The following is a 20,882-nucleotide window of genomic DNA, read 5'->3' on the forward strand; positions in this document are numbered from 1 at the left end:
TTATGGATTCAGTTGTGCCAACTTATGCCACGTGGCCCTAGATAAATTAACTGGCATCATTTGAACTGATCCACCTTGTGAAATCTCCCCTAGTATGTTTATGCTTTCTTTCCTCACAGAACACTACCTTATCCTATAAACTCCTTATCTTTTCCTCTCCTCTGGGGGTCTTCAGGAAAACAATCATTGAATGGCATATATTTGTTCTCAAGCTTGTATGCCTGAAGGGCTTCACATACTATTGAGTTCTCTAGAAATTCAATTCACACATACACACACACACACACACACACACACACACACACACATGATAGAAAAGATAAAATTCCTTTCTATTTTAATAGAGTACTGTGTTACTTGTAATTACACTCACTGTAGAAATGTCAGGATTTGAAATGGTACAAATGAATTGACCCCCCAGTCACACACTACTCATTTATAATACTGGTGTCAGATGGGCAGAAAGTCTTGATGGCTGTGTTTCATTGTTTTATTTTTTGCTCTTAGAAAGTTTTTTGTTCTGTGTGTGTGTTTGTGTGTATGTGTGTGTGTGTGTGTGTGAGTGTTTGCTGGAGACAGAGATGGAGGGGGGGGAATGAGAACACACTCCCCAGGGGAGATGACCATGCCTTAATTCCTTCTCCTCCATTCTCCTCTTGGGATTTTGGGCACAGAAGCACATGCACAGTGAATGTTTTTCAAGCCACCAGGACTATAACTCAGCCACGAGCCATGTATAATCCAGCTGCCTTAACCACTACACCACCTGCTAGCCCCTGACAGCTGTGTTCTAAGTGTCTTATATTCCATCAGACCTTGCTACTAAGAAAATTTTCTTCCTCAGATGGTATCATGTAATCTGAGGAATGTCGCAAGTCTATTACATGGTGACGAGCACCAGCTCTGGCCAATGACTATTTATATACAGGAGTGAAGAAACAATAGCCTGTGGAACAAATTCTGTTGTTTTTGTAAATAAAATTTCACTGAAGCGTAGTCACACCTATTTGTTTAGGTATAGGCTATGATTGTTTTCCCATTACAACAGCAGAACTGAGTAGTTGTGTAAGAGAATGTATAGCCTGCAAAGCTGAAAATGTTTAGTATTTGGCTTTTTACAGAAAAGGCTTGTCAACATCTGGTCTCCAGTAATAATAGTCTTGGAGGCTGCCAATGAACAAAACATTAACCAATATAAACAAATGCCCTTCAGGTGACTTCTGTTCCCCTCCATTTTCCTGTTGTCCTTATTTCATCATCACTGAAGATCCAGAAAGTAGATGCCCTATAAAAAGTAATGTGGAGCTTTTGTAAGGAATTTGTGATATAAATAACTGGGAGAAAGAAAGGAATGAAAGGAAAACTTCAGAATATAGAGCACTTAGGTGGTAGGAATGATTTGAGATGAGGGCCAATTTAGGAGAATTTAAAGTACCATGAGGGCACTTAGGACCTCAGGAGGGAGGATTTTTAATGCATGCCAGCTTCCTAGTGCCTATTTTACAGTTCTTAATAGAAACTTCATGACTCATACACAGAAAATAGGAAGTAAATAACTCTTCTGTGGTCCCTATATTCTGTCCTTTCTTCATTCATTCAATATAAATGTTTGAGCAAGGCAGTAGGCTGGGTGCTGAAAATACAGCAGTGAATAATGAAAGCTCTGTTTCTGTTTTCATGGAGCCTACCGTTTAAGAGGAGAAACAGGAGCTATATGTATATACACTAAAATAGTAATTCCTATATGCACACAAAATAAAATATAGGATTCTTTGAGTGCATAGCAAGAAGTCCTAATCAGATTGGAGGTGTAGAGATGATGGTCAATAAAGGTGACATTGATAAAGAACATTTAAGCTAAGATCTGATGGATGGATGGGGATAGCAGTTTATGTGAATAGCTTTTTTTTCCCCATCGGTATTCTTGTCTGATTGAGAAAAATTGTTATAAGTAGGGACTTGGTGTTTTTAAAGACCTGAAATCAAACTAGATTCCTTAGCAAGGGTGAAAGAAATAGAATCATGAGTTTGATATAGGCAGAATCCAAATCATACCAAATCTTGAAAGCTCTAGAATTTTATTCTAATGACAATGAAACATAATTTCTAATCAGTAGAGTGTCATTATTTCACTGACTGTTTTGTTCTATCACTCCAGCAAGAAGGAAGAGAATAAATTGAAAGGGGTAGGAGGCCAGAGTTTACATAAGCAGAGGACTAATGGAATTTGATGGTGGCTTCTGTCTCTTCCCCTCACTTCTATTCATCATCTTTTCTTCTCATTCTCTACTGTTTTACTTTCTCTTCTTCCTTGACTTATTATTTTTCTCTACTGTTTTACTTTCTCTTCTTCCTTTCCTTACTATGTTCCTCTCTAAGTTATCCACTCCCTTTGGATCTCAAGTCATAAGGTTATGGTATTAGTTTTATTTATTTTTTGAAAGTATATTTTGAGTTTTTAAATTATTTAGAATACTTATATTCATGAGGATTATTTTGAAAGTTCATGGGAAATACATTTTATTAATAAACTGTGCATGAATTTCAATAGTTATTTGTACCAAAATAAACTCATTCTTTAATTCTACTTTTCTATGTGCTTTCTGAATTATCCTCATGTATATAATTATTTTTCAAATAATACATTTTAATGATTACAAAATATGTTGTTTTATATTACTTTTAATTTTTAACAATCAAATAAATTCTGTAGACTATCCTGGCAATCTATATACAATCTAAACTCTTGAAATATAACTTGTATGTTGAAGGGTGTCTGTAAGGGCATATACCTTCTGTTTAAAAGTTGAAGAATATTTGCACTGTAGATCTCAGCTCAGCGGGTGGCCAATGCTATATTACTGATAGATTACAATAGACTGCCTTGGCATACAAACCAAACAACAGATAAGTCCAACTGAAAAACAAAGAATGAAGGGTATGTGTGAGTGCATGTGCACAAGCTCAACTTAGACCTCGTCTTTCTTTCCTACTGAATTGTAATACTCAATTGTAACCATTATTCAACACAAGTACCCTAGACTTTTTGACTTCTTCCCTACTCTCCTTTTCTCTCTTTGCTGTTTATTTCATCTCATAGCATTTCTCTCATTAAGGAACAATATATTTAGCCTCTAGTTAAAGAATTTTGTTATTAGCAACCAGATATATATATATATATATAACTGCCTACTTGGACTACATGGAAGGGTAGGTACAAATATTTTCAACTACAGACAAAACTCACAGCCTACCATGATTCAATTACAGCAGCTCGTATACTCCATATACAAATCCTGCCCTTTACCAAATGATTAGCTTAAGTCATATCTCATAGTAACCATAGTTTGAATAATATTGTGATGAAAAAAAATCTGTCTAACAAAGATTTCCAAGCCCAGAGTGATGGTCTACTTGTTTCAAGAAACATATATTTATATAACCATAATTTTTTGCCAAATGGATGCCAAGGACCAGGATAATAGGAAATTTCTATTAGACCTAAAGCTTCCACTTTTCTATTTTGGCTTCTTTTACTTTACAAGACTTCCTTTTTCTGTCCTCTTATGCTTGATAGTAACTCTCATGAACACAACAAGAAGGAAAATGAATACAGAAGCACAAAAGAACCTTTGCATTTTTCTGGAGCTTCTGAGACATTTCCAGTTGAAGTAGTCAATTTCCAGGTAAGCTACCTAGGTACCTCATAAGGCAGCAGGGCCCCCAGCTGCTTTGCATAAGGTGATATATTTCTGTCCCTGATCCACTTGTACTGTGATCAAGCTTGAATCTGGAGCTGCTGCTGATTCTATTTCCAAGTTCATTGTACTGCTATCACCCTTTTCAGAAATAAATCCTGTACCACTCTCTTCTTTGGTGTTGCTTTTAAATTTCAGTTTCATTCCATCTTCTTCCTCTATCATTGGCTTCATTAAAGTGCTACATACCTTCCCCAGCCACTGCCTTTTTTCCTCTTCCAAAGGTCCAGTTTCTTCTATTGAAGATTAGTATTTTTTTAAAGAGTAAAGCAGCATAACATAGTCATTTAGATCGCTGCTTCTCACACTTTAATATGCGTAAGTTTTACCTGGATATTTTCATAATATGCAGATTCTAACACAGTAGGTCTGGGTGGGGCCTGAGTCTACATTTCTTTATTATTATTTTTTTTCAGAGAGATTTTTGCTGTAAGGTGCATATGCTCTCTGGGGAGACAGAAAAGGACAGAGAGACAGAAAGCAAGAAATGACTACCCAAGGGGGATGTATACACTTCAATTCCTTTTCCTCCACTTTCTTCTCATATTTTGAGCATGCATGCACACTTGCATGATGAAAATTTTAAGCCACTGAGTTCAGGACTTGAAGCATTGGCCGACTAAATGGGAGTCCAGCAGCATATTCATTATGCAATCTGCTGGTTCCAAGAGTCTGCATTTCTAACACAAGCTTAGGTAATTCTGATGAGAGCCCATAGGAAGATTAATATATACTATATAGGACTGCATAATAAGTGAGCCTACTAAATGAAGGTGCCTGGTAAGAAAATGAAGAGAAGTAACATTGTTTGATTCCTTAATTTGGGAACTGGTTTGAGATTTGCACATATGATCCAATGTAAACCTCATAAGAACATTGCCAAGAAAGTACTATTAGCTACATTTTATTAATAAAGACATGGTGACTAATAGAGTATAAGAGTACCATGTTCAAAGTCCCAGGGCTACAAATGTGTCTGATCCAATGTTCAGTTTCTTAACTACTATGTTATACTGCTTCTATACTATTTAAAAAATAAACCAAAGTCAATAAAACTGTGAAATATTTGGAAAGTTTTTTTTTATGTAAGTACATGTTCCACAGCAAATCTAAACTGTTGCAGTTGTGCGAACATAATGTATTTTCAAGCTGAAGAATGCTTCAATAAAAGTCATGAAATTAAAAAAAAAATAAACCAAAGTAAGAAATACTTGGCAAAATACAAGTAGCCATTTTGAACTAAGACACAGTCATACAATTGCACAATTGCACATGTTCAACAGAGGTTCACTGGTAACCTAGGTATGGTGTATTGGCCATTAACTATCAAAAAATTAGTCGACCAAGATAAGGGTAAAGATTGCTTTCAATAACTAACATTCTAAGATGCTATTTTGGTAATGATATTTCAGATGGCAAATATTTATCACTTTGCTGAATTGAGAAAGAGTACAAGAAGCCATCACGGATTCAAGTCATCAGATTTATCAACAACAAATATAAATTTGAAAAGTAGATATGGATCTAAAGCTATGATTAAGCTTTATGCTCCTTCTCCACAACCAATTTTAAGATAACTGGCTTTGCGTTCACTTTGGCAGTACGTGTACAAATAAATTTGAGAAGATGCAGAGAAGAATAGCATGGCCCTTGCACAAGGATGACATACAAATTCATGAAACATTCTATATTTTTAGAAACACACCTCACTAATAAAACATACATAGACTGAAAGTGAAGGATTGGATAAAGATATACCATGCAAATAGAAATCAAAAAAGGCTGGAGACATGATACTGATACCAGATAAAATAGACTTCAAGATGAAAGCTGTAAGAAGAGACAAAGAAGGCCACTAGGTAGTACTAAAAGTGTTAGTTCACTGAAAATATGTAACACATAAAATATATGTACACAACAAAGGAATACCCAAATACGTGAAAGAGAAACTGTTAGATTTAAAGGGAGAGAGAGATTGCAACACACTAGTTGTTGGGGATCTCAACACCCTACTACCTCCTCTGAACAGATCATCTAGACAAAAAAAAAATAAATGAAGAGATACAAGATCTAAATGATACCATAAATCAAATGGACTTGACAGACATCTATAGAACATTTCACCCAACAACCACAAAATACATATTTTTTTAACCCCTACATGGAACATTTTCAAGGACTGACCACATGAAAGGGCAAAAATGAAAACTTTACAAATTCGAATATTTACAAACTACATCTAGCATTTATTCTGACCACAGTAGAATTTAACTGAAAATAACTACAGAAAGAATCTTCAAAAATAAACAAACACTTTCAGGTGTTGGCAAACAAAACCTGAAAGAATTTACCAATACCAGATCAGCTCTCCAAGAAGTTCTGAAAAGAGTGCTATCCCAGGAAAACTAAAGTCAGACACACACAAATAGGAGTTCTAAAACAGCTAAGAAAATGGTCAACTTAATGGTACACACAAGTCCAGAGTTGAAAATTATCTTCTACAATTTGAACGGAAAGATTGGACCACAACACAAGATAAAATACATGAGCTTGAACTAGTGAAATAGAATTTTATGTCTTGTGACTAAAACATTACTGACCTTCCATGGTTTGTTTCCCAGTATTAAGGAGTTTTGTCTTCTCTTGAGTTGTGGACAGGTCCATGTACCTACTATTTGAACAGAATCCTAACCTGTTTCTTAACTCTAAGAATTGAGCAAAGTTCTCTTAACTTTTTAAATTTTGATTTATTAAAGCTAAAACTGCCTTTATTTAAATTTTAAAAATGTATTTAAAAATAAATAAACACAAGGAAGCTGAACAACCTATTCCTGAATGACTTCACAACCACTGAAGAAATGATGAATGAGATCAAAGATTCACTGAAACCAATGACAACAAACAAACAATTTTTCATAACTTGTGGGACACAGCAAATTCAGTCATAGGAGAGAAGTTTATAGCATTTTGTGCCCACGTTGAAAAAAAAATAACAGAAAGGTGGCAAATAGACAAACTAATGATGCATATTAAGGTATTGGAAAAAAAGAGAGAGAGAGAGAGAAAAGAAATACTTGGGACCAGCAGTTAGTGTAATGGCTATGTTGCTGGACTCCCATGTGTCGACCACGGTTCAAGTCCCAGACCTGGTGGCTTAAACTCATGCTGGGCGCGTGTGCGTGCGTGCCGAAGATCCCGAGCGCGGAATGGCCGACATGGCCATCTCCTCTAGAGGGTGATTTCTCGCTTTTTGTCTCTCTGTCTCTCTCTGTCTGTCTGTCGAGCGCATGAGCCCTATAGCAAAAAACCTCTCAAAAAAAAAAAAAAAAAGAAAGAAAGAAAAGAAATACTAAAGATTTTAATAGAAATACATCAGGCCTCTTCTCATGAGTCCTGCCTCACCTTCCAGATTTTTATTTCAGGTTGGGGCACATTGGCTACACTCTAATGACCTATTTCTCAGTTATCCACCAAGAGACTTTGATTTTGGTTCCAGCAGGCCTCTCTTTCTGAGTGCCAGCCCCCAACCACCTTTGCTGGGATTTGCCATGGGAACTCAGGGCCCTCTAACCTGCATCAATTTGCAACTTGAACAGCTTCACTAAGTCATATCTCTGTAGCATATCCTCAGTTCATCAGAAGGGAAAATTTCACAGAAGAGCCAACTACCTGAATCTAGCTATGCAAACTTTATCTGCTCTGATCTGGAAGACACAGCCTTGTAATAGGATCACACATAGAACTAAAGGTGATATTTACTGCTCTGATACTACCAAATAGTCTCCAATAAATAGGAAGAAGTTATTTTGCATCTGATTACTAAAAAACAGTGAAGAGGCAGACTAAAAATGAGAAGACCTGGAAATAACTCTTCCTCTAGGTAGCACAATGACCCCTCACCAACAATGGAGAACATGAAAGAATTCACAGAAATGTCAGAAAAAGAGTTCCAAACATTCTTAGCAACAAAACTCAAAGAAATGCAAGAAAAAACAGACAACCAATTCCAAAAATGAGGAAATCATTCCAGGACATGAAGGAGGAAGTCCATTAAGAGATAGAAACCCTAAAATAGAATTAAACAGAATTCCTGTAAATGAATAATAAATTATAGGGAATTAAATTCTCTCTCATTAAAAGCAGATTTGACTATGCAGAAGAATTTCTGACCTCGAATATAAAGTCTCAAACAAAGACCAAAACACAGAAAAGAATGAAAAAATAATCAAAGAAATTAGGATAACATTTGGTAAATTCTAGATACCATTAAACATTTAAAATTCACTTAGCGGTTATTCCAAAAGGCGAAGAAGCTGATAAAGTCATGGAACACCTCTTCCTTGAAATACTGTGTGAAAATTTTCAAAATCTGTAAAGACAAAAAGTAATTCAGACCTGAGAAATAAAAAAGAAGCCCAAACAGAATCAGCATAAAAAGATCTTCCCCCAGCACATCTTAACCAGACTGGTAAAAATCAAGATAAAGATAAGATTCTAAAAATGGCAAGAGAAAAATGTCAAGTTACTTAAAAAGTTTATCCTACTAGGCTAACATCAGATCTCTCAATTGAAACAATGCAGGGAACCAGCAGTTAGTGTAATGGCTATGTCGCTGGACTCCCATGTAGTCGACTGCGGTTCGTGTCCAGGACCCGGTGGCTTAAAACTCACACTGGGCGCATGTGTGTGCGTGCCCAAGATCCCGAGAGGAGAATGGAGGAGATTGCGGCATGACCATCCTCCCTGGGGGTGATTTCTCGCTTTCTGTCTCTCTGTCTCTCTCTGTCTGGCTGGCGAGCACACGTGCCCTATAACGAAAACCTCTCAAAAAAACAAAAAAGAAAAAGAAAAGAAAAGAAACAATGCAGACAAGGAAAGAATGAAAAGATATAGTCACAATATTAAAAGAAAAATAATTTTAACCAAGAATACAATACCTGGCAAGATTATCCCTTGAATGGGAAGAACAAATAAAATCATTCTCATATAAACAAGTATTGAAAGAATTCACCAATACTAGACTAACTCTACAAGAAGTGTTGATGGGAATATTATACAAGAAAAACTAAAGAGAGATGAACAGAAATAATCAAACAAAAAATGACCAAGAAATAGCTGACAAAATGAAAGGGATAAGTTCACAAATATTGATAATAACATTGAATGTTAAAGACAAAGATTGGGTGAATGGGTTAAAAAAAAGAAAACTAGAGCCTTCTATATGCTGCTTATAACAAAGACATTTGATTGATAAAGATATATAGTCTGAAGATGAAATGCTTCTAAAAGGTATTTAATGCAAATGGAAATTTTTTTAAAAAAGACTAGAGTCACGATACTGATATCAGATAAAATAAACTTCAAGACAAAAGCTGTAAGAAGAGAAAAAGAAGGGCATTATATAGCACTAAAAGGGCTGATTCATAAAGAAGATATTACATTTATAAATATTTACACACCCAACACTGGAACACCCAAATATGTGAAATAGAGACTGTTAGATCTAAAGAGAGAGATAGACTGTAACACAGTAATCATTGGGGTTCTCTAACATCCCACTGCCTCCTCTGGACAGATCATCCAGACAAAAAATAAACAAAAAGATATAAGATCTAAATAATATCATAAATCAAATAGACTTGAGAGATGTCTATAGAATATTTCATTTAACAACCACAAAACACACATTTTTCTCACCCACATGGAATGTTTTTAAAGATCAACCACATGATAGGGCACGAAACAAGCCTTTACAAATTCAAAGGTATAGAAACTATATCCAACATCTTTTCTGAACATGATAGAATCAAGCTTGAAATCAACTAAGAAAAGAACCCTTGAAAATACATACAAACTTACAGAAACTAAACAACCTATTCCTGAATGACTTTACAACCACTGAAGAAATAAAGACTGAAATAAAAACATTCATTAAAACCAATGATAATGAGCAAGTGAGTTTTTATAACCCATGGGACACAGCAAAAGCAGTCATAAAAGGGAAGTTCAAAGCAATTAGTGCCCACAAGAAAAAAAAAAAAAAAACAGGAAGGTGACAAATAGACAACCTAATGAGAAATCTCAAGAAATTGGAAAAGCAACAACAACAACAAAAAATTACCAGAAGAAAAGAAATAATAAAAGTTTAAGCAGAAAGAAATGAAATAGAGAATAAAGGAATTAAATAGAAAAACAAATAAAATTAAAAAGTGGTTATTTGATAAAAATAAACAAATGACACACTATTACATTAATTAAGAGGAACAGAGAAAAGAATCAGATCAATCAAATCATCAATAAAACAGGTTATATTACACTAGACAGAATAGAAATACACAAGATCATGAAAGAATACTATGAGTGATTATATGTCAACAAACAAGAAAACCTAGATGAGATGGACAAGACTGACTCAGGAAGAAACAGAGAGCCTGAATAGACCAGCAACAAGCAATGAGATTTAATCTGTAAAAAATAATCTCCCAACAAAGAAAAGTCTAGGCCCAATAGCTTCAACTCTGATATCTACAAAACTTTTAAAGAACTAATCCCAATTCTCCTCAAACTATTTTGAAAACTCTAATAGGAAGGAACCCTCCCTGATTCATTCTATTAAGCCTCTATTACCCCGATACCCTGAACAGACCAGGACATACCAAAAAAAAAAAAAAAAAGAAAAGAAAGAAAATTACAGACCAATATCCCTGATGAATACACTGTAAAAATTCTCAACAAGATTCTAGCAAATTGTATCCAGCAATACATTAAAAAGATTATATAGCATGACCAGGTAGGCTTTATTCCAGGGATTCAAGGGTGGTTCAATATCCACAAAACAATCAATGTAATACATCACATTGACAGGTTAAAAAATGGTCCTTGAAAAAGTGTATAGGAATATAAAGGTAAAGTGGAAATATTCTCTTCCAAACACCATTCCATATTCCCTTTATCCAAACAAAGAGGAAAAATCCCTCTATAAAAATTCATAAAAGAAATCACAGGAGAGTTAAAAAAGAATCTTCTCCCCATGAAACGATTAAGGGCTACTTTGTTGATGTGGCAGCATACAGTGGAGGTTAAACATATCACTCTAGTTACTAGGGCTTGAATCTTGGCTTAGATAAATTACTCTGTAGCATTAAATAGTTCATTTAATCTCATTGTGTATCAATTTGCCTAGAAACACAAAGATGATAACAGAAGATTTGGTGGGAATAGCAGAATAAGTTTTGAATATGAGTTCTCAGAAATAGACATAACAACTAGATACTAAAACTTATGGACAACATTTACAACAAAAGTAGGTGATCAGATACCCCACAGTCCCCAAATACAAGCAGATGATCAGGAAAAATATAAACATGGCAAGACTAGCATGATACCAGGGAGTGTGTAAAATAAAGTACAGGGAAGCAATAGAGCATCTGATCTAAAAACAGAAAAAAAAAATAACATAAGCCAAAAAATGTTCACTGGGAATATAGCAGAAAATTTAGAATAACAGCTGAAAAAGGATGAGAACAGAAGAAAGGATATAAAGTTGTGATATAAAAGAGTTAAGTAAAAACCCTATAGCCCTGAACTGGAAAGGAAAATATACATATGAACACACTCATGAGGTATTGTATCTATCTATCCATCCTCTTCAGCAGATCTATACATGAATAGGCTTAGAAACATTGAATAAGCAAGTAACAGTAAACACTCTAACAATCAAGATTGTGTACTTGAAATTCATCAGAAGAAAACATAGTATCTTAGAGAACTGGCTGGTCCTAGGTCAAGAATATCTTATAATACAACATAGTGAGTCTGCTGTTACAATCTACTTTGGTCATGTTTCATGAACTCATAGGTTGGGTCTAGCAGGTGGCATTGTTGTTAAGGCGCTGGACTCCGATGTGGTCAACCACAGTTGGAGTCCCAGGCTAGGCATCTTGAAACTCATGCCAGGCATATGTGTATGTGTACCCAAAATCCAGAGAGGAGAATGGAGGAGAAAGGACTGCGGTGCAGCCATCCCCACTTTGGTGGGTGGTGATTTCTTGCTTTTGTTGTCTCTGTCTCTCTGGTGAGTGTGCATGACATATAGCAAAAAATCTCTCTTAAAAGAAAGCAGAAACAACAAAAATTACAACTCATAGGCCAACTTGAAAATGATTTCACTGATGAAATATGGGAAAGCTGGAGCTTCAAAAAGGATTACAAGGAAGTGATGTCACGACATGTCATTGTAAGCAGCTGTAAGCTCTTGCTTCCCCACAGAAACATTAAAAAAAAAAAGATTTGTTATAATTAAATTTTTCAAAATTATGGAAAACAATGAAAAGTTTAGAGAACCTAAGTAAACCGTGAATTAAGAAAAAGGCAACTGGAAAACTTTGTGGCATTTAAATTAGCCTTTGACCCATCCTTCTCTAGCATGGTAACAGTCTTGAAGATGGAAGCCTATATTCCTAGCATGGGATCCCGGTTCATGAATACAAAGGAAGGCGAACAGACCCAGTTCAAAAATTATTGTGTGTGTCTGTTCCAACCATTCCAACCTAGCTGGGGAATACCTGCAGGAAACACATAAGGCTACCATCCTTGTCTCACATAACTCAGAGGCCAAGCTGCAAAAATGGCAGGCTTTGTATGAAAATATTCAAGCTGAAATATTTGCAGGTACAGAGAACAAAATGTATGGACAAAGCCTACAGTAGTTCACCTAAACAAGGGAGTGTTTTCTTCAGAAATTAAAATATGTAAAAGGACCTGTATATATAGGGAAATTCAAAAAACCACATGTATACTGAGAAAAGGCCTGAGAAATGCTATGCTTTCAACTAAGGCTGATACATAAGGTCAGTTCAAGCATGGGCTAAGTGCTTTTATGGGGGGAAGGGAGGAAATGGGTGTTTTTGGTCTGCTTGCTTGTTTTTGCTTTTGTCATAGGCCATGTGCACTTGCTAGAGAGAAACAGAGATAAGGAAAGTGAGAAATCACCTTCCAGGGGGTATGGCCACACAACAATCCATTTTCCTCAGTTCTCTTCATTGGATTTTGGGTATGCATACACAGTGTCCTACATGATTTTTAAGCCTCAGGTCCAAGACTTGAATCATGGTTGGACATATGGAAATCCAGAAACTTAATCACCATGCCACCTGTTGGTCCTGGAGTTGTTTTCTGTTTGTTTGTTTATTCTCTTGTTATTCTTCTTGGAATTTTTAGCATTGGCATCCAAGGAAATATCTGTCAAAAGTTAGCTGAACAAAAACTGAAGAAGTAATCACACAGAAATGAATATACATTAGTATTTTGGGCATTCATGCACACGCACCTGGTATGAGTCACGTCAGGTCTGGGATTGAAACTGCTGTCAACCATATGGAGTCCAGCACCTTAACTACTATGCCACCTCTTGGCCCCTGGAACAGAAATATTTCAAAAGAATAACTAAATAGCACGAGTTAAATTCTCTTCTTATTTTTTATTTTTTTTATTTTCAGAAGGCAAGCACATTCACCAGAGAGGGACAGAGAAGGAGAAGGAGAGGGAGAATACATTTTCTAATGGGCATGCTCACACCAAAATTCCTTTTTCCTCCATTCCTCCATCACGTTGGGATGTTTGGGCACACATGTACATGTGCTTGGAATATTTTTCAAGCTGCTGGGCCAGGACTTGAACTATAAAGTCAGCCATCTGGGGTCCAACTCCATTAACCACTAGGCCATGAGGCTGACCCAGGAATTATATTCTTTGGACCTAAGAAATATGCTTAAGGGACCAGCAGTTAGAGTAATGGCTATGTCGTTGGACTCCCATGTAGTCAACAGTGGTTCGAGTCCTGGACCAGGTGGCTTAAACTCACGCTGGGCACGTGTGCATGCGTGCCCAAGATCCCAAGAGGAGAATGGAGGAGAAGGGACTGCAGCGTGACCATCCCCCCGGGGGGTGACTTTTCACTTTCTGTCTCTCTGTCTCTCTCTGTCTGTCTGGCAAGTGCACACACTCTATAGCAAAAACCTCTCCCCCCCAAAAAAAAAGAGAGAAAAAAAAACAAATAAATATGCTTAAGAACAGAAAGACAAATAGGAACTTTTGTTCTAGATAAATGAATGAAAACAGAACCATATGTAAACACAAACTAGTAACATTTTGAATTTAAATATACATTTTAAAATCCTTATATATTAAAGCAAATAAAAACTGGTTATTATCTCAAATGTACCAGTCTTATTTTTTATGACTTTCTTAAGGTAATGATATAAGAAGTGTGTTCTCTTTCTATCTATCTTTCTTTCTTTTTTGTTTCTGTTTAGAGAGATTTTTTTGCAATAGATTCCATGCACTTACCGGAGAGACAAAGAGAGAGAAAAGGAGAAATAATTTCCTGGGGGATATGGCCAGGCCACAATCCTTTTTCCTCCATTCTTCTTCTGGGATTTTTGGGCATGCACACACATACGTGCCTAGCATAAGTTTTAAGTGTCAAGCCTCTGGATCTGGGTCTCAAATAATGGTTGGCCATGTGGGAGTCTAGCCCTTTAGCCAATATGCTACCTGCTGTCCCAAGGAGAGATTTCTTTTTTTTTTTTCTTTTTTCTTTTTTTGGAGAGGTTTTTGCTATAGGGCGCGTGTACTCGCCAGACAGACAGAGAGAGACAGAGAGACAGAAAGCAAGAAATCACCCCCAGAGAGGATGGCCACGCTGCAATCCTTTCTCCTCCTTTCTCCTCTCGGGATCTTGAGCACGCACGCACACGCGCCTGGCGTGAGTTTAAGCCACCGGGTCCAGGACTCGAACCGTGGTTGACTACGTGGGAGTCCAGTGACATAGCCATTAAGCTAACTGCTGGTCCCCCAAGGAGAGATTTCTAACCACTACTCTGCCCCTACGATGTTGCTCCCAAACAGACAAATATTAGCTAAAATATACATAAAACATAAATAAAACTTGTGGAAAAATTGGGCAAAACTGCTTTTTTTTTTTTTTTTTTTTCAAAACTGCTTTTCAAAGGACATAAATAGATTTCTCTTTGAAATAAACAAGAAAGGTCTTGATTAAAAGACGTGAAACTTCATATACTGAAATCCTTGATCAGTGTGGGATCATATGAATTTTCTTGATCCTGGAAAAACCGCTAATATCCCCAATATTTTTTAAAGAGATTTTTGCTATAAGGCACATGTGCTTGCTGGAGAGACAGAGAGACACAAAGTGAGAAATTACCTCTAGGGGGGATTGCCACTCTGCAGTTCCTTCTCCTCTATTCTCTTGTTTTCTTAGGAAAGCACAGACACACACCCAGCTTGAGTATTATTCTAATTATTTTTATAAAACAGTCAATTGTTATTTCTCGTTTTGCTTGTAAAAATACTTTGCCCATCATGAAATACTTCTCAGACCAATCCAGTTGAGAATACTATACATGTCATCATCAACAGTTAATAACCCCTATCTGTTTCTCACTAACGTCCTGTCTCTCTATTGTTCACTTGCTATCTTTCTCTATCCTCTTCTCTTCACTTACCCCATTCCACACTGTCCTATTCTCATTAAGTACCTTCACTGTGTTTATGTCCTCCGAATTTTTGCTCTCTATTATAGAGTGCGGATAGTCGGTATATATTGAGTGGATACATACAATATCTTTCTTTCATAGCCTGGCTTACTTCACTCAGCAATAGATCCTCCATATCTGACCATTTTCTATCAAATTCCAGGGTCTTGTTATTTTTTATGGCTGAGTAGTATTCCATAGAGTATATATACCACACTTTTCCAATCCATTCATCAGTTTGTGGACATTTAGGTTGGTTCCATGTCTTGGCAATTGTGAATAATGCTGCAATAAACATGGATGTGCAAGCACTTTTCTGACTGAGCGTTCTCCTGTCTTTTGGGTAAATACCCAGAAGTGGGATTGCTGGATCAAATGGTAGTTCTATTTGTAGATCTTTGAGGAACCTCCATATTGTTCTCCACAGTGGTTGAACTAGTTTACATTCCCACCAACAGTGTAGGAGGGTTCCCTTTTCACCACATCCCCGCCAACACTTATCACTTTTTATATTCTTAATCTTTGCCATTCTGACAGGGGTTAGGTGGTATCTCATTGTGGTTTTTATCTGCATTTCCCTTATGATGAGGGATGTCGAGCATTTCCTCATATGCTTTTTGGCTGTTCGTATGTCTTCCTTAGAGAGACTTTTGTTCAGCTCACTTTCCCATCTTTTAATCGGGTTAATCATTTTTTTTCGCATAAGGCACTTGAGTTCCCTATGTATTCTCGTTATCAGTCCCTTGTCTGAGGCATATTTAACAAAAATATTTTCCCATTCTGAGGGTTGTCGGTTCACACTTGTTACTGTGTCCTTTGCTGTGCAGAAACTTCTTAGTCTAATATAGTCCCACTTGTCTATTTTAGGGATTATTGCCTGTGCTTTGGGAGTCTTATTTAAGAAGTCTTTGCCTACTCCAATGTCTCCCAGAGTTTCCCCAGCATTTTCCACAAGTAGTTTTATTGTCTGAGGTCTTAGGTTCAGATCTTTGATCCATTTTGAGTTGACTGTTGTTAATGGTGAAAGATGGGGGTTCAGTTTCATCTTTCTGCAGGTGGATACCCAGTTTTTCCAGCACCATTTACTAAAGAGGTTTTCCTTTTCCCAATGGATTGACTGATATCCTTTGTCAAAGATCAGTTGGCTATAAGCTTTGGGAGTTATTTCTGGGGTCTCTATTCTCTTCCATTGGTCCACATGTCTGTTTTTATGCCAATACCATGCTGTTTTGATGACCACAGCTTTATAGTATATCTTGGGATCAGGGAGTGATATGCCTCCTACTCCATTCTTCTTACGCAGGATTGCTTTTGCAATACGAGGTCTTTTATGGTTCCAGACAAATTCTATAATTGTCTTTTCTAGATCTCTGAAGAATATCTCTGGTATTTTGATTGGAATTGCATTAAACATGTAGATTAATTTGGGTAGAATTGCCATTTTGATTATGTTAATTCTACCAATCCAGGAGCATGGGATGTCCTTCCACTTTTTTATGTCACTTTCAATGTCTTTTTTAAGATTCTCGTAGTTTTCTTTATAAAGGTCTTTGACTTTCTTAGTTAGGTTTATCCCTAGATATCTTATACATCTTGTGGCTACGGTGAAAGGGATTTCTTTCTTCAGCTACGGTGAAAGGGATTTCTTTCTTCCGCTCTGCTTCGTTCAACTTGTTGTTCATAAATAGAAATGCTATAGATTTTTGGATATTGATTTTGTATCCTGCCACCTTACTGTATTCACTTATTACTTCAAGCAGTTTTTTCATGGATACCTTTGGGTCTTCTAAGTATACCATCATGTCATCTGCAAATAAAGATATTTTCAACTCTTCTTTGCCTATTCGAATGCCTTTAATACTGTTCTCTTCTCTGATTGCAATAGCTAAGACTTCCAGTACTATATTAAAGAGCAGTGGAGAAAGTGGGCAGCCTTGCCTAGTACCTGTTTTCAGAGGAAAAGCTTTCAGCTTTTCCCCATTCAGTATAATATTAGCTGTAGGTTTTTCATAGATTGCTTTTATTGTGTTCAGAAATGACCCTTCTATACCAATCTTACTGAGAGTCTTAATCATAAAAGGATGTTGTATTTTATCAAACGCTTTCTCCGCATCAATTGAGATGATCATATGGTTTTTATCTTTCTTTCTGTTAATGTGGTGTATTACATTTATGGTCTCACCCAGCTTGAGTTTTAAGCTACCCAGCCTGGAACTCGAACTGCTATCTACTACATGGGAATCCAGTGACATAATCATTCTGCCATCTGTTGGTCTGGTCTCTAATATACCCAATATTAAGATATGAGTTTTGGCCCAGCAGGTGAAGTGGTGGTTAAGGCACTGGATCCCACAATGCCAACTCTGCTGTTCGAGTCTTTGAACTAAAATTCCAATGGAGAAGAAGGGATTGCACCATGGTCATCTTCCCTGGTGGCCTAGCAGGTGATTTCTCAATTTCTGTCTCTCTCTGTCTCTATTTGTCTCTCTCCATTCAGTGCAATTGCCCTATGGTAAACATCTAAAAATGAGCTTTAATGTTTAGAAGTAGGGCAATAGGTTGTTAGAACATTTTCAGCTTTGTAAGACCTTATCAGAAATAGCCACTTTGAGAAGCTCAAGGCTTCTTTAAAGGCGAGTATGGCCACAACAAATAGAAATTGCTTGGTGTTTCTCACAGCTGTTTCTTTCTTTTTTTCTTTTTTTTTTTTTTTTTTGAGAGATTTTTACTATGGGGCGCGTGCATTCTCCAGACAGACAGACAGCGCCAACAGACAGAGACAGAAAGAAAGCGAGAAATCACCCCCCAGTGGGGACGGCCAAGCCGCAATCCCTTCTCCTCCATTCTCCTCTCGGGATCCTGGGCACACACGCATGCGCACCTGGCACGAGTTTTAAGTCACCGGGTCCAGGACTTGAACCACAGTCGATTACGTGGGAGTCCAGCAACATAGCCATTACGCTAACTGCAGGTCCCTCACAGCTGTTTCTTGACATGATATCTTCCCAAAGCATTAGAATTATTTTTATTTGTTTTCTGTTTTGTTTGTTTGCTTGCTTTACGCTGTTCTTTATTTTTATCCCTAACATTTTTTTATGAATGTTTTAACTTTAAAAAAAGCTTAAAGAATATTACAGTGGACAATTTTATATTTGCTTATATGATAGAGTTACCATGCTTGTATTATAGTTCTCTTGTTTTGTTTGTTTTAGTTTGTTACATGATATATGCACTTGCTATAAAGAGACAGAGAGAGAAAGACAGAGAAAGTGAGAAATCACCCCCAAGGGTGATGGCCATACCACATCTCTTCTTCAATCTCTCCTTGAAATTTTGGCCATGAGTGAACATGTACCTGGGTCCAGGACTCAAACCCCATCATTAATCATGTGAAATCTAGCTGACTTAATCACCATGACTGCCCAGTTCTTTCCACTTTTTAAAATTAAAGTATAATTTGGTGAAGATGAAGTTGTTGTTAAGGCACTGGATTCCCACATGCCTGATTATGGTTCAAGTCTTGAACCTGGTGGCTTGCTTTCTCATTTTCCCTTTCTCTCTCTGTCTCTCTCTGGTCAGACTAAAAATAATAATAATAATTAATAAAATTAAATAAATAATTATTTTAAAAATGTAAAGTATAAATATAGTAAAAGTTACCCTTTTTTGATGCACTTATATGCCAGTCTTGTCAAACACCTACTGTAGACTAATCACTAAATAACCAAAATATAGTACATTTCTTTTATCTGTCAAATTTACCCGTGTCCCTATATGTACTAGACAAATTCTTAGAGACAAAGAATTTACCTAAACAGATCAAATAAGAAATACAAAAACTTAGGAATCAGCAGTTAGCGTAATGGCTATGTCACTGGACTCCCATATAGTCGACCGCGGTTTGCGTCCTGGACCCGGTGGCTTAAAACTCACGCCGGGCGCGTGTGCATGCATGCCCAAGATCCCGAGAGGAGAATGAAGAAGAAGGGATTGCGGCGTGGCCATCCCTCCTGGGGGGTGATTTCTTGCTTTCTGTCTCTCTGTCTCTCTCTGTCTGTCTGGCGAGTGCATGCACCCTATAACGAAAACCTCTCAAAAAAAAAAAAAAAAGAAATACAAAAACTCAATAGACCTTTAACAAGTAAATTGAATCAGTAATTGAAAATCTACCAAACATTTGAAGAACAAATAACCTAAATCCACTTCAAACTCTTCCAAGATATGTGAGACTTAGGATCATTTTCTAACTCATCCTATGAAATTTGCATTGCCACGATCCTAAATTCAGAAAAGATATCATGACAAGAGAAATTTATTGATCAATATTTCTTACAACTATAAATACAAAAATCATCCACAAAATACTAGCAAACTGATTTCAACAGCACATTTAAAGGATTATACACTATTACTAATAGAGATATATGCATAAAAACAAGTGGCTGAGTAGAACAAAATCAATCAATGTAATACACTACATTAATAGAACATTGGAAAAAAATATGAGCTTCTCATTGATGCACAAAAGGCATATGATACCTCCTAACATACCTATCATAATAACTCACATAAACTAGGAAGTAGAGGTGATGGTTATGCAACTTTATGAAAATAATTAATGGTACCAAATTGAAATGTATTCTTAAAAATGGTTATCATTGATAATTTTAAGATATATACACTACAGTTAAAATTTAAGAACAAATATTAAAATGTATTAAAGCCTACAAAATATGTAAAATCCATGAATATATAATTATACAAAACAATAAGTGAATTATTTATCTTTAGAACTTTACTATTTTTATATTAAAACAGATAAATTAAAAGATGAAGCACTGGGGCTGGCAAGTGGCGTGGTGGATAAGGGCGCTGGATTCCCACATGGCCAACCACGGTTCGAGTCTCAGACCTGGTGGCTTGCTTTCTCACTTTCCCTCTTTCACTCTCTCTTTGTGTGTCTTTCTGATCAAACTAAAATAAACAAATAAATAAAATGAATGAATAGATAAAATTAAATAAATAATTCTTAAAAAAAATAAAGATGAAACATTTATTCTGCCACTCCAATATGGATTTTACCCTTTAGTAATCAATGAGTAGTTGAAGGGATACTTCTATTAATAAGAGAATGAGTGATAATAGAATTACAATTTTTACCATTTTCAATCTGTAATGGATAATTGCTATTGAAGATTAACAGCTGCTAACATCATAAAAAGAGAACCAAATATCATGTGCCTCCAAGAAAAGAAAAAATATCACCTACAGTTTTGCTAGAACGATCAAACCTAGGTCTAACCTGAGCTGGACTTCAGGTCTAGCTCTCAGTTTGAATGAAATACCAAATACAGAGGAACATACTTAACTACACTGTGACTATATGACATATTTTTCGGTTTCTTCATCAGACACATTTGGATAAAAGCACTGAGCTGCAGGGGGAACATAAATATTAAAGAAAATTTAATAACATGAACTTTATAAAATGGATAAAATTACAAATAAATACAGTAAAGACATTACTATAAAACCAAGATCGAAATTATTTTAAAGGGAAAAAGAGAAA

The 20,882-nt window shown here is 36.3% G+C and overlaps 1 non-coding gene across 1 annotated transcript; it reads left to right on the forward strand.

The window, feature by feature from the left end:
• Positions 1–5,348: 5,348 nt before the first annotated feature.
• Positions 5,349–5,453, forward strand: LOC114007174 (U6 spliceosomal RNA). Its single transcript, XR_003548804.1, has one exon. It is a non-coding gene; the product is annotated as a U6 spliceosomal RNA (small nuclear RNA).
• The last annotated feature ends 15,429 nt before the right edge of the window (positions 5,454–20,882 follow it).

This window comes from Tupaia chinensis, unplaced genomic scaffold, assembly GCF_000334495.1.
Source record: "Tupaia chinensis unplaced genomic scaffold, TupChi_1.0 Scaffold000135_1, whole genome shotgun sequence".
In the NCBI taxonomy this organism is placed as follows: domain Eukaryota; kingdom Metazoa; phylum Chordata; class Mammalia; order Scandentia; family Tupaiidae; genus Tupaia; species Tupaia belangeri.